A 14,765-nucleotide genomic window follows, 5' to 3' on the forward strand; every position below is an offset into this window, starting at 1 on the left:
ACAAAATTCTAATTATAAAATAAGTCATTCCTGGGGTAATGTACAACCTGGTAACTGTAGTTAATACTGCATTGTACATTTGAAAGTTGCTAAGAGAGTAGATCTTGTAAGTTATCATAAAAAAAAATTATAACCATCTGGTGGATGTTAACTAGACGTGTTAAAGACTTTTCCCAATATATTCATATACTGAATTTCCAAATATATTCATATATTGAATCATTATGTTGTACATCTGAAACTAATATGTCCTGTGTCAATTATATTTCAATTACATTTTTTTCTTTTAAATTTATCGAGAGATAATTGCCATGCAGCACTGTGTAGGCTTAAGGTATACAGCATAATGATTTACTTACATGAAAATGTTAATTATGCATTCACCAGTATCTTTTTGAGTTTTCCTATTCTCACCGATTTTAAGATCATATATCTTTTTCCAAATTTCACTTTCAATCTGTGTATATCATTATGCTTGCAAAGAGTTTTTTTATAAACAGCATATAGAGTTATGTTTTTAATTCTATCTCAGTCTTTTATCTGGTGTTTGTAGACCATTTACATCGAATGTACTTATTTATATACTAGAGCATATACTGCTGTTTTATTTTTTATTTTCTATTTGTTCTGGTTTTTTTATTTGTTTGTTTTCTTTCCCTTGCCTTTCTGTAGTTTGCTTGAACGTTTTATAAAATTCTATTCTGATTTATCCATAGTGTTTTATTATACCACTTTATATAGACTTACTAGTGGTTGCTCTAGGTGTATTGTTTTAAGTATTCATAACTTATCACAGTCTCCTGGTGTAGACTGTGTACTGCTGGGCGGGGTGGAAGTCTAAGCTCCATATTTGTTCTTCGCCACCACCGCACGTGTGTTGGGGTTGGTTCTTGTTAACAGCTGACTTTATCCTGACCACCTACTTAGTCTTCTCTGACACTACCCCAGTGGGGTGTTGGGTATTTTCTTAGAGCTTCATGAAGGTGGAAGTCTAGGCTTCATACTTGGCCTTTGCTGGCCTGGGTGGCGGTACAGCCAGTTTCCTTTTCCTTTTCCTTTTCCTTTCCTTTCTCCTTTCCTTTCCCCTTCCCCTTCCCCTCCCCTCCCCTTCCCTTCCCTTCCCTTGTCTAGAGTAAAGCAGTTATTGTTTTAAGTCTCTGTGCTGCAAGGCTGACCCTTTCCTATTTTTTGGCTAGAGAGATCAGGCTTTTTGTTCAGGGTTGTTTGTTTGTTTGTTTGTTTGTTTTTGGTTCATTTCCATTGGTGTTTTCAGGTTGCTGGCTTCTTCAGCTCCAAGGCTGGGATATTTGAAGCAAAAAGGAAACCCAAGGACGTCATGTTCCTTGTGTCATCCTTTGTGTCCTGAAGGTCCTAGGTGTCCTGACGCCTTTTCTCCACCCCTTTCAGGGTCTTACATTTATTTCGTTTTTACAACTGACCCTTGACCAAAGTGAGGCTTGGGGATGCTTACCTTCTGCGGGTTGAAAATCCACGTATGACTTGTAATTGGCCTAACGGGTCCGTGGTTCCGGTTCTGCAGCCGTGGTTCCTGTTCTACAGCCGCAGATTCAACACAAGGCAGATTTCATAGTGTAGTACAATTCACTGTTAGGGGGAAAAAGAATCCCTGTGTGAGTGGACCGGCCCAGTTCAAACCCGTGTTACTCAAGGGTTAGCAGTAATTAATGTTCAGGGTTGGGGTTGTACTTAGCTAGAGAAACGTACATCTACTCTATTTTCCCTCAGTGGAATCAGTTTGTTCAATTTACTCAAATCCCTGAGCAAAAATACAAACGTGTATTTCTGTCTGTATGTGTATGAAAATACAATATATCTTATAAGTGGAACAATTTGTTTCTGATTTGGTCAGTATCAGGAGTCAACAAGCTTTTTCTCTAAAGAGGCAGATAGTAAATATTTTAGATTTTGAAGGCGATACTGTAATGGCAGGTATATTTGAATTTTTCATTTCTTCCTTCTTTCCTTTTACTTTACCAGTATGTTAGGGCATAATTTCAGTATCACAGGTTTAAAACCAAGCTAGACATTTCATGACATTACATTAAAGTAAGTTAACATTTGTCAACACTGCTTCTCTTTTTGAATGATACTGCAAAAACAAACTTTGAATGTGCCTTGACTGAGTTTGAGATGGGTGGTGCCAGGAATCTAGCGTCTTGCTAAGTAAGAGCACAGCTTTCCTTTCTCCCCATCTCTTTTATCTGGCTCCATTCTTTTACAAATAGAATTTGTAGACCCAGTTATCCGTGCTAAAGACCTTTCTAGTGAACCTGCAGGGACCTCATCCTGGGGCTTCTCTGGAGCAGGTCTCTCCAGAACGAACTCGAAGTGAGCACTTACCTCAATAAGCTGATCTTGCCTCTCCTATGGTAGGTGTTTTAAGTTACTGCTTCTATTTAGTTCCTTTGTGTTCTGAGTATCTTGCAATTGAAATTTCATTATTCAGGGATGTAATACATTTTATAAAATAAAGAACCTATCCTTTCTCCACCTCATTATGCAGATACCCTCTCAAACTGATAAAAGCTACTGCAAACTAGTACTGAATCTAAGAACTCCAATGAGCTATAGAAATGTTCTGAAATATTAACCAAAGTAGGGGCTAACTTCTCAGGATTCTGGTGCTACAATTTGAAATGTATATTGTCTGTTTCTTTCTAACTTGGTTTTCTTATTTCTTATTCCTTAGTGACACTGCAAAAAAAAATACGTTTTTAAATTATCCTTGAAAAACTTGACAGTTCTTATGTTTGTCAATTACTTTAATATTCTATATATTTTTAAATGGTTGCTTGGTTGGGAGTCTCTAGACACAACACTTCACACTAAGCAGGGCTGACAGTTAAGTGATGTGGAAGCCATTATCTCACCTTTGTGCTTGCAGGCTGTGGCCTCTTGCCTTTTCCTGTTTCATAATAAATAGCATTAGCATTCAGGAACTTTTTAACACCTATTGAGGACAGGATTTTTCTAATCTTCTATAAGAGAGGATTTTAAAATGAATGACTAAAACCTCCTAACAAACATAGCATACAGAAAAGAACTGTGCATCGTTCTTACATTTGAATTCAGATTCATAAATATCAAATAAAATACCAACCAACCGAATTAAACATTGCAATAAAAAAAATCATCTACCATGACCAGATATGATTTATCCTATGTTAGAAAGTCTATTGTTGTAATATACAATATTAAATTGGTCCAATAAGAGAACACAATACTCTCACTGGATGCTGATAAAATTCAGGATTTATTATCGAGATTTATTCTGTGATAACTAGGAATAGAAAGGTAAATTCTTTACATAATAACGAATAGCTATCTTAAACCAAACACCAGCATTATATTTAATGTGGAATACTGTTGGCATTCTTTCCAACATCACGAAAAAGGCAATTATGCCCTGACCATTATTGTACAGTTACTCTGAAGATTCCAGACAATGCAGTAATATATAAAACATGAAGAAGAGATATAATTATAAAATCATCATTTATAGACAGTATATTTTTTCAGACAATATAATTTTTATATAGAAAATTCAAAAGCATCAACTTTTAATAAACTTACTATGCTGATCAGATACTTGGTTAATATGTAAAACATCCACACTATTTCTATAAGCCAGTAAAATTGATTAGGTGATCTAATTCTTTAAAAAAAAATTTATTCATGATAGGACCAGAAACATAAAATACTTAGGAATACCCTAGGAAGAAATATAAAAATGTACACACACAAAAAACCCATGAAACTCTTCAGAGTGATATAATTTACATAAATGAACAATATATCATATTTCTGAAGAAGGGAACTGAGTATTGTAAAAATTGCAGTTATTCCAAAATTAGTTCAAAACTTCCTTATAATCCCAAATCAAAATACCAGTGGATTTAGTTTTTTAACAAAATTATTGCATTTGAGAATTGCTAAGGTAATTTTTTGTCTTGGCAATGAGGAGGAAGTTTGCTTCGCAACTTCCTTGTTTTATTGGGAAAATTTTCTAACTTACACAAAAAAATTAAATAAATACATTGTCACTAGATTCAACAATTCAACAATTGCTAATATTTTGTGATAGTTCTCTAGGCAAAATAGAATCTTAAATAGAAATGAATGATCTGGTTTTTGAAGTGAAAACAGAAAGTGAATGAAGGGCCACAAATGGCAAAATACCCTTCTTATGGGTGAGATGTATTCTATTACATATACACGCTGCATCTTCTTTATCCATTCATCTATTGATGTGCACTTAGGATGATTCCATATCTTGAGAATTATAAATAATGTTGCTGTTAATAGCAGAGGGTATGTATCTTTTTGAATTAATTTTTATATTGTGGTTGGCTTTATTCCTTTGTAACTATGTAAGTTTAAAAAGCTAAAGCTCTAAACGTTCTTAGAAACAATGAACAGTGTGTATATGTAAATTTTAAAAATATGTGCAGTATATTGTGTGTATGTATTTACAAGCAATATACTGTATATGTGCAGTCAAAGTGTAATAATTTTACCTACTAAAACTGAAAAATGAAAAAAAAAAAAGAAATGAATGACCCATGAGGTCCATTTTAAAAGCAGTATCAGCCACAGACCTGTTTCTTTCCTTTGAAGTATAACTCCTCAAAACAGTGATCTGTACTTGCTGTCATCAGTTTCTTTGTGTAGGTACGTACACACACACACACACACACACACACACACACACACTCTTTCTCTTTAACGCCTTATTAAAAAATTCAAATACATGTAAACATAGAAAGGATAGCATTACGAATCCCCTAACAATCAAGTAGCTGCTGCAAGTCAGAGGTCATGGCCAAATTAGCTTCGTATCTTATCCCACTACCCCACCAGATTATTCTGAAGAAAATTTCAGACATATTATTTCATCTGTCAGCACATATTTCCAAAAAATAAACTTTTTTAAAGCAAAGTATAATCACTCCTGAAAAAATTAATTCTTTAATACCAAATTTCCAACTCATATTAAATCCCCTGATTATCTCATTTTTAAAATCATGTTCCAAATAAGACCCATATGTTGTGATTAATTGATATAGTCTCATAAGAGTCTTTTAAAATATTGGTTTCTCTTCCATCTCCTTTTGTCACTTCCTTACAGTTTTTTTTTTCTTCCCTGGGGGCATTTCCCACCTGTGGGCGGGACTTGTGGGGAAGATTCCCAAAAGCAGAGAATTATTTGTCTTTTTGGAGGAGGCGGGTAATTAGGTTGATTTCTTTCTTTATTCAGTGGAGGTTCTGGGGATTGAACCCAGGACCTCATACGTGCTGGGCATGCGCCCTACCACTGAGCTCTACCCTCCCCCACTCCTTACTGTTTTTAAAGAAACATTTATCCTGTAGTGTTTCCCTTCCCAGAAACAGGATTTTGCTGATTGTGTCCCCATGGTGTTCTTTTGTCTCTGAAATTTCCTGTAAATTGTTAATTAGATCTAGAAGATTGGTTAGATCAGATTTTATTTTTTTGGCAAAAGTACTTATTTTTTATGAATTTATATTAGTATGGGCACTTGTAAAAGGGTATATTCTCTGTTTTCAAGATATCAAGTTATGTTTATATCAGATTTACCTCATTAATTAAGTTTTTATGTCTTCTGATGCCATATATATCCTATCCTGGACTTGGGTGAATTAAAATCTCATGCTACTAATATTTTTCTCTTTATTTCTCCTTATATCTCTGTAATTCTGCTATATAACATCCATGTTATATTATGTGATATATAGATATTCATAACTCTTAGGGCTTCATTGTAGATAATATATACTAACTGTCCTTTTTAATGTGTGCAGTGTCCCTTTTTTGTTGTTTAACGTTTTTTGTCTAATTCAGATTGTGACCACTGATTTTCATTTTGCCATTATAAATTTAAAAGGATTCAGAACTGTATTTTATATATTTGAGAAACTAAAAGGAAACGGACCAAAATGTAAACAGTATTTAATTTCTGAGTGATAGGATTATGGGCAGTTTTTAATTTTCTTCTTCAAAGCTTTTCCAAAGTTTTCTTTTATAAGGCTTAATTAACAAACTACTTTTTTTTTAAACAAAATAAAATTTTAAAGAAAGTATGCAAAGATAGTTTGGTATTGTTAATGTTCTCAGCAGATTTTTTTGGCCCCCACCTAAATACTAAAGTAGGGACGGTATTGAATAGCCCCCACCCCCTACTTTAATCACAACAAAAATTATACACGTGCCTCTTCCACGGATGGGTATGAAATGGGAAATTTTGCTGGCTAGATATTGTTAGATGAATGAGGAAAAATTTCCCAGAGTGTTTGATACAACTTTAAGGCTGGGAGTGGAACAGGGGAGGCTTCCTGAAAATCTTTCTAACGTTCACTCAGGCTCCTCTTGGTTCAGAGCCAAATAACAAACCCTTCAGTTGAATTTTTCTGTCCAGACACTGGCTTAAATGAAGGTATACTTAACTTGGAAATATCATTTCAGCTTTTGGCTGGAAGAGCTATTGTAGAGAAGCTTCTTTAGATGTGAAGCCATGAGGGAGTTCTCTGAGTACACGCATTTTCACACATCTGCTAATGCAAAAGCCCCAGTGTGAGCATTAGTACTCAGGAATGTGATGTGGATTTGAGATGATCTCCCCAGGATTTTGGCAGGTCAGGACAAACATTATCTTGCTCCCATATGTTTTTGTAGGATCTTAAAAGGGAAATCATATACATTTCCTTAAACTGACATGCTGAATTTTCCCACATACCCCCCAAAACCCTCTCAGCACAGATAAATTCGGGAATATGTATATATGACATTCATATATTTAGCATCTGTTGTCAATACGACAATATAAGCTGATGGCTATTGGGAGTCACAGACAGTTTGCATTTACTTTGATTTATGTTTAAACGGCTTATTTCAGAAAACCTGGCCCAACAGACACAAACTGTGAAAGAGCCCACATTTAGACTAAGTCCCTTTTTAATTTTTTTCCTACTCTGCATTTCCTTAGGCACAGCATCCATGGGTCCATGGGGCTCGAGTCCCTCATTGTCACTCTTTCCCCACGGATGGCACTGTTTCCCCACATGGACACTTGTCTGGACATATTCAGTATAAAAGACAACCAGGGAACCCTGTGCAGCTAGGAAATTCAAATGCAATAATAATGATAACACATACTGTGTACAAAGCTGTATCTGTTTTTTATCACCGTTGAGCAAACCCAGTCCTGTTTCATATGGAGTTTGACAAACAGTAAGCGCTCCCTGAACGTTAACTAACCTTTTCCTAAGTCTCTTCGTTCTTCAGTCTCTAGTCCCTCTCAAGAGTGATATGTAATCTGCCCAGTAGTTTTGCTCCTTTTCTCTGCAAGTATATTATTAAAAGTTGAGCAAAGATAGCACCCGCTTCAGCCACATAATGGCTCCTTGCGCCAAGGATAGCACATTGGTTGATTCTCACTGGCACAAAAGCTGACACATTTAGTCTATTTCATTCTGTATCACAGCCAGGCTCTCTTGTAGGATTGAACCTAATTTTGAAACAGTAATAATCTGTAATCACTAGTTGTTTTCATGTTTTGTAGATGAGTTTTGTTGCTACAGTGTCTTGTACCTAATCAAATTGATCCTCCAGGTCTTATAGCTGCTTATACCACATAGTTTTGAAGCTATCACATGTTATTTAAAAGTAGTGTCTGGGATGTATTTCTTCTTCTTTTTTTTTTTCTCCCAACATTTGGAGGGAGGTCAGACATCTTTGACCTCATTTCTTTTACTTTAATTTTGTGTTTATTTATCACCAATTGTTTCCTGTTGGATTGTATAGCTGGAAAAATGGTTTCTACCTGGTAGGATTCTGCTCACAAAGGGAAACACAGAGAGGCAATTTATCAATCTAACATATTAACAAATAATTGGTCTTGAATTTTTTTCGCCTGATGTCTTGGTGAGCCACCAAGGTCATGTAGCTTTACTTGGTCTGAATTTATCAGTCTGTAAACGTAGGGATTATAATAATACATCTTCCCTATTTGTTGACTCCATTCTGTTCTAGAATTGTTATATATTTTTATTTTTTAAGATCTTGTGATTCATGAAAATATTGGTGTTGTATCAGCTCTTATTGCATGTTGGTACTTTGATTTTTGTTCTTACATCCACTGTTGCTTTTTATTAGTAATAACACGGAAAACTTTTTCTTTTTTTTCACTAGTTTTCCTTTCCTTTATAACATAAATATTTAATTACATAAAAATGTTCTTCTGTCCAAACTATGTTAAGATTTTCAGTCCTTTGAAAAACTGGTTATAGTGAATTTTCCATATATTACTCAACATTAGAGATCTGCCTGCCAAATGATCCCAGGTGTGGAATTGCAGCAGGTAATTTCCTGAGCTGTATGGTACAGATGATTTTCTGTGTTAGAAGATGCTATCGGCTCACCTGGCCTCTTAGTGACAGAGAAATCCTTTGTTTATTCATTTAGTAGGCAGATTAACCCTAATGAATATTGGCTTCCTGGAAATAGATACAGGTGACAATGGCAAAGTGAGGAGTGGGGAGAAGTAAGACAAATTCCCTTTTCTTTCTTCACTTATAAATAATGGTGGCTTTCATTGGAGAATGTTTTAAATAGAAAAGGAATGCAAAATATTTTAGTTTGAAAGCTAGATTTAAATAATCAACCTTTAATTTTTAGTTTTGAACATGTGTATATGTATCTTCTTTTGAGAAGAACTTAAGATTTTCTAACTTTGGCAAACAAGTTAAAAACTTTGTCTTTGCCATTAGAGTTAAGTGAAAATATTTAATTAAGTACTTCATGCTGGTTTGGACAGAACAAGTCATTTGAACAGGAAAATGCAACTCTAACATGTCCTCACACTCAGTTTAAATTCTGTGACTTGAAAAAGTGTGTCATTCATCAGCCTCTCCCAGCACAGGAAGGAAAAGGCACTGTACTGTGTTCATTTCTAGAGTGTGTTCTTACTGCTTCAGTGACGTATTTATTTGTTTTCTCAGGAGCAAAGATGAAGGACTAGTATAGCCATTAGAAGATTATTCATAGAATTATACTATAAATTATAAGAAGTTTGTAAAATTAAGCTATTTAAAATTCTTTGCTTCGTTATAACTTTGAATGATATTGGCAAAAATCATTTTTATGAATATAATTCTGGGTATTTGATGTAATTTTCAACAATGTATGATGAAATGACATGTGTGTGATTGCAGCTCTTAAGATTTGCTTACTGAAGGAAGGAGCGTTTTACAACATTTTTCTGTGAATGGTTTTGGAGATACATTATTCCCAAGACATGAATGTATAGACACAGATGTGAAAATCTCTTAACGTTCTACCAAACTTTTCCAGATCTTACAGCTATAATTTATTCTGCACTCTCCAAAGACTCCCCAAATGTCTTCTTTACATAACTTTATTCATTGGAGGAAAAGTTAAAATTCTTCCCCTCCACATGCTAAACGTTGAAGATAGGCTTTTTCATGATGCATTTTGTAGTTGACTATAAAAGCTCCAGAATTTCAAGGGAGAAGTGAAAAAGCAGAGTTTATCTTTCTCTGAAGATTTAAAATTTATGATTTTTCCTAGCTATAGTGTTGCTATTCTGCTTGAATTGTGTTATGGAGAGTTCTGAATAATGTGAGATATATATGTATCGGAGGCAGTAATAAATTCTGAATGAATCTTTTGGTTTTTACTTAAGATTACTTTATCCTTAAAACTAATGTTTCTATAACCTCTGACCGATTGCAGAAGATCCAAAGTACTTCTAAGGGTGAGAATTTTTCCTGGCCTCGTGTGAGTAGTTTAATTCATTCCAATTGCGTGGTACAGTATGGCATGTGATGGGAGCACATCAGAGGTATATTTGCATTTACATATCACCTTGCCAAAATATGATGCAATCCTTTACTGACTTGTCCAAAACACTGGAAAAGGAGAAAGCAATGTATATGTGTCATATTATCTTCACAGGAACCACTGCCTGTGTTAACTGGATTCTCCTTTCCTTTCAGTGGAAAACCAAAGGACAACAGTCATTATATGATTTTGTATTTTAAGTATTTTCATAATCCAACATAAATTGGCCCACCCAAGGATTATGTCTGTCTTATAAAGATGTGTTTACATAGTCATTGGGTGAAAGATTGCAGAAGTTGAACCACTAGTTTTGAAAGTTGAGCCAGACCAGGAAAAATCAGGATACAATTTGGCACTTATGGAGACGAAATGATTTCCTTTTTAGCTGCTGATTTCTACTGGGAAATGTATCCTTGGACTGAAAATTGCATCCGGAAAAATGTTTATGTAGTGTTTTTCAAATGACTGATTATTCTTCTAACCTTTAACATGAACTGTGTCTAATTTTGGTCTCTTTTAACTCTTTCATGACTAGGGGATTTTTCTCTTTGTGGGAAAAATACTAGTAACAAACGTATTTTTACTACTTTGAATACAGAAATGTCTTACATGATGACAGTGACAGAAAATATGTTAAGATTTCTTCTTGAGTTATTTTTCTCAGCAGTTAGTACAATGTCCTAAGTCGTCCACCCTTTTTCACAAGTTTTTAATTTTTAAAATATGTCAGATCTTTAGAGAATAGTTTGTCTTCTTGAGCAGGTCCGTTTCCCCGTCTTACTGCATCGCCACCTGCACATGAGAAGTAGAAGCTTCTTGACATTTTTGTGGGTAATATTTGACCCATAGGGTCTTCCCAAAGATTGGTACCAGCTATATTCTTTTTCTTTTACATTTGGTGACTTTTCTGGCTAAATGATTGTCCATCCTAAATGACACAAGTCTCTGTTCCCTGCTATCGCTACTTTTGGACCTAAATTAACAAAAGCCTTACCACCAAATCATTGCAAGTGACCAAGGTAGAGGGAAGGGGACACTGGAGGTCTCACACTGGTCACTTCTGCTCACAACTCATGGGTTAGAACTGGGCCGTCCAGTGCAATAGCCACGAGCACCATTTGATTAACGAGATTTAAATGAGTGAAAATTAATTAAAGTTTGTTTTTCAGTCCCTCGGTTGCACTAGCCACATTGTACGTCTACCATATTGGACAACACAAAGTCTAGGACATTTCCATCATCACAGAAAGGTCTGTTTGAGACTCCTGGACTAATCTCCCATTAGTCTTCTCCATCTTTAAGGCGATGTGGAGGTACAAGCCCAGAGGTGGGAAAGAAGCAAATTTTACTGAACTGCAATCATGTCTTAACACCATTGGTAAACTATATGCTTGCAAATACTCCTGAGATGCTCTGTATCTTTTTCCTCCTGTTTCTTTCTTTTTTTTTTTTTTTTTTGTGGGAGGGTGGGTTAAAATATCTGGAGGGTGATCTAAATACATATATCCATGCACATATACTTACGTATACTGCTTCTTGCTGCATGAGAAAGAAAAGAAGCATACAGTTGACACTAACATTTTTGCCAAGGGGGAGGCCTTATGGTAGACATCCCTTTGAAAGAAGAATCTGTGCTGCATTCGTGTGGCTCTGGAGAAGATATTCAGGAAAGAAACACCACAATTCCCATTGAGCTCAGAAAATGTGATTAAGGAATTTGAATGTAATTACCCAAAGTTTGGCTTTTCTTTTAAGGAACCCATTCATTTTAGAGTTTCCTTGATACTGTAAATCTGACAACCAAATCTGGGTTGTTTTTGGAAGACTTCCACCAGGAATGGTGTCAGTCAGGGATGAGCACATAAAAAGGAAGCCCAGGCAGCAGAGACAGCCCGAGCAATATGCTGTTTTGACGTGATTTGATCTGTGGCTGATATACAGAGGGGTGTTTAGTGGAACGTGCAGAATTTTGTTCCAGATTTGTGTCTTCTAATGATTGGCATATAAGCTAATTTAAATGAAAAGTGTGACAACAGTAAATAGACATTTGGGTAAATCACACTGCAGTTATTTCCGAACACAGTAATAATCATAGATTTGGAAAGGTTTCAGAGACCAAGTTCTTTTTACCCAGAGATGATGGATTAGAATGTGACAAGTGATGAGAAACCTTGAGTCCTTCTCTGTCCTAAATGGTTTGACGGCTGTGTAAAGTCCCCAGAAAGCACGTAACCCAGCAGAGTTTGTGACAGAAACTGTTAACCGTCCTTTCTTTGGTGTTTCTGCACTATCTTGTCAAACATCTGGAAATCGGCATCTTTGTCATCTCACAACATGATTTTGCATTTACATCATCGTGCAAGTTGGTAAAAGTTGAGGTTTGTTTCCTCCCTTTCTTTCTTTCTTTCTTTCTTTCTTTCTTTCTTTCTTTCTTTCTTTCTTTCTTTCTTTCTTTCTTTCTTTCTTTCTTTCTTTCTTTCTTTCTTTTCTTTCTTCCTTTCTTCCTTTCTTCCTTTCTTCCTTTCTTTTCTTTCTTTCTTTCAAAAAAAACATCAGCAACTTTTGGTCTGTCACAAGGTCAAGTGATGATTAGTGATGCCGTCTCTCCTAAACACATGTTTAGCCCAGAAAAGTTAAATCAGTTTCCAAAAATTTGGTAACCATTAGTGTGCTTCCTAAGTCACTTCCGGATGTCAGGCCTTAGGTGGGGCGGGGGGTGGGGACGACGGGGCTATATTGAGTTCCCTGCAGTTTTTTACCAAAGGGACTTAATTTGGCAGCTGATCCAGCCAGGGAAACACTCACGCAAGGGCAGAGCTAGACAGGAAACACTTCTGAAAGTGCTGTTTTGATAGAGGATCATGAGATCAGGCAAAGAGCTGTGAACTTTCTCCGCAGCCCAGGCAGTGTGGCACTAGTCTAGCCACCTGAGGGTATGGAGTAAGAAAGGAAATGAAAGGAGGAAGACCATTATCACTTGCATGCAGTTTTCTTTTCTCAAAAGAGGAATGCTAAAGATGATGAAACGCTTTGAAGCAGAGGAACATAACTGATGAAGTTTGTTGTTGTTAACTGTTTTTTTGGTTTTGCTTCAACATTCCGCTGTTACCGTTTCACCTTTACATTTTTAACATGATTGTTAGCTCAGCTACAAGAACTTACCTCATCACTCCCAGCCATCCCTTTATAGCTCTGAGAAGAGCTGTCTTCCAAGGAAAACACTGCATTGAGCAAAGGTTGTACTTTGGGGAGACGGACGTTTTTTAATGATAAGGTTTGACAACTTGCTCTGGTTGCCATGTGTCTCCCAGGCCTGCCGGTGGGTGGGTGTCTGTCAGGAATGAGAATGTATCTGAGAGGGGCTGCTCTATAGCAGGCAGACTTGATGTTCAACTTCCAAGGCTTTGAGCCTCCTCACAGCACAGAAGAGCTAGGAGGGGCTTTGCATGACGTCGAGGACACCCCGAGGTCCCATGCCGGGGTCCCGTGCCGGGCCGGGCAGAGCCTCAGTTATAGAGCAGTTGTTGGACACCTTTCGCTCTCCCGTGGACTTCCCCATGTTCTTCTGTGGCCATATTTAGAAACTACAACTTGATTTCTTTCTACAGAAGCCATTTTTGTGTGTAAGGCAGACTTGTGCATTTCTCACAGCAGATCATTAAGCTGCATCTGGCTTAATTACAACATTTAAAAGAAAAATCTAATCCGTATCGGTACTTAACAAAGCCTGCCGATGCTTCCCTCTAGAGCACGGGTGATCTTGGTCTGTTGTCGTTCGTCAAGGCCATGTTGATTCCACAGCATTAGCACCCTGCCTCTGCTTCTGTGGCTCAGACAGCTGGCAGGTCCCCAGGAGCAGATGGATGATGCCCTCACGGCATCTGCCCAGTTGTTCTAATCACATATTTGGCAGACAGCTCAGAGACCCCCATTCAACTTCACTAAGTTTACACGACTAATTCTAAATTTACTGTAAATACTTTTTTTCTCTAAAGCTCTTTAAAATTTTTTTTATTACCTAATAATCATCGTGTAAGTATCCCTCTCAATTCTAACTTCCAGAGCGCCTTAAAAACCAACAAGTAATGACTGCACCCAACTACGTTCCCAGTTCCTACTGTATAGCACAGGGAACTATATTCAATATTTTGTAGTAACCTGTACTGTAAAAGAATATGAAAACAAATATATGTATGTAAATGTATGACTGGACTATTATGCTGTACCCCAGAAATTGACACAACATTGTAAACTGACTACATTTCAAATTTTAAAAAAAAATGGTAAAGGGGGGAGGGTACAGCTTAAAGTGGTAGAGCGCATGCTTAACATGCACGAGGTCCTGGGTTCAATTCCCAGTACCTCCTCTAAAAAAAAAAAAAAGTAAATAAGTAAATAAACCTAATTACTTCCCTCCCTCAACAAAAATAAGTAAATAAAATTTTTTAAAAATGATTAAAAAAAACCCCAACAAATAAAATATCTTAACAGTTAACTATGAGAAATGAATCTGTACAATTTCCTTATTATCACTGATTCTCTTATATCCAAAAGGATAATCAGTAGACCCCAAGGGGCCATCCCCCCAACCCACCACCATTCCTCAGACTGACCGCTGAACTGATTCTTACTCACCCCTTACTTCAGCAGCGTCCATTATTGGTCCCGCAAATGTTGGTCTCTCTGACCCTGTCGCTTCCCCCAGTTTATCCTGTGTAACGCTGATAGAAACTTCTTCTTCACATACTGCTTTTATCATGTCACTCTGGTTTCCAAGAACCTTTGATTGCCTCCATTTTGTAGTATGAAGTCTAAGGATTTTGGATGAGGATTCAAAATTCGAGCCATACTTCTTGGATATCCCTTC

General features: G+C 36.5%; 1 protein-coding gene across 23 annotated transcripts in view; it reads left to right on the top strand.

Annotated features, from left to right (window-relative positions):
- Positions 1–14,765, top strand: part of BCAS3 (BCAS3 microtubule associated cell migration factor) — a 483,031-nt gene that overhangs the window by 264,142 nt on the left and 204,124 nt on the right. The gene's annotated exons all lie outside the window — the stretch shown is intronic.

This window comes from Camelus ferus, chromosome 16, assembly GCF_009834535.1.
Source record: "Camelus ferus isolate YT-003-E chromosome 16, BCGSAC_Cfer_1.0, whole genome shotgun sequence".
NCBI classification, from domain to species: domain Eukaryota; kingdom Metazoa; phylum Chordata; class Mammalia; order Artiodactyla; family Camelidae; genus Camelus; species Camelus ferus.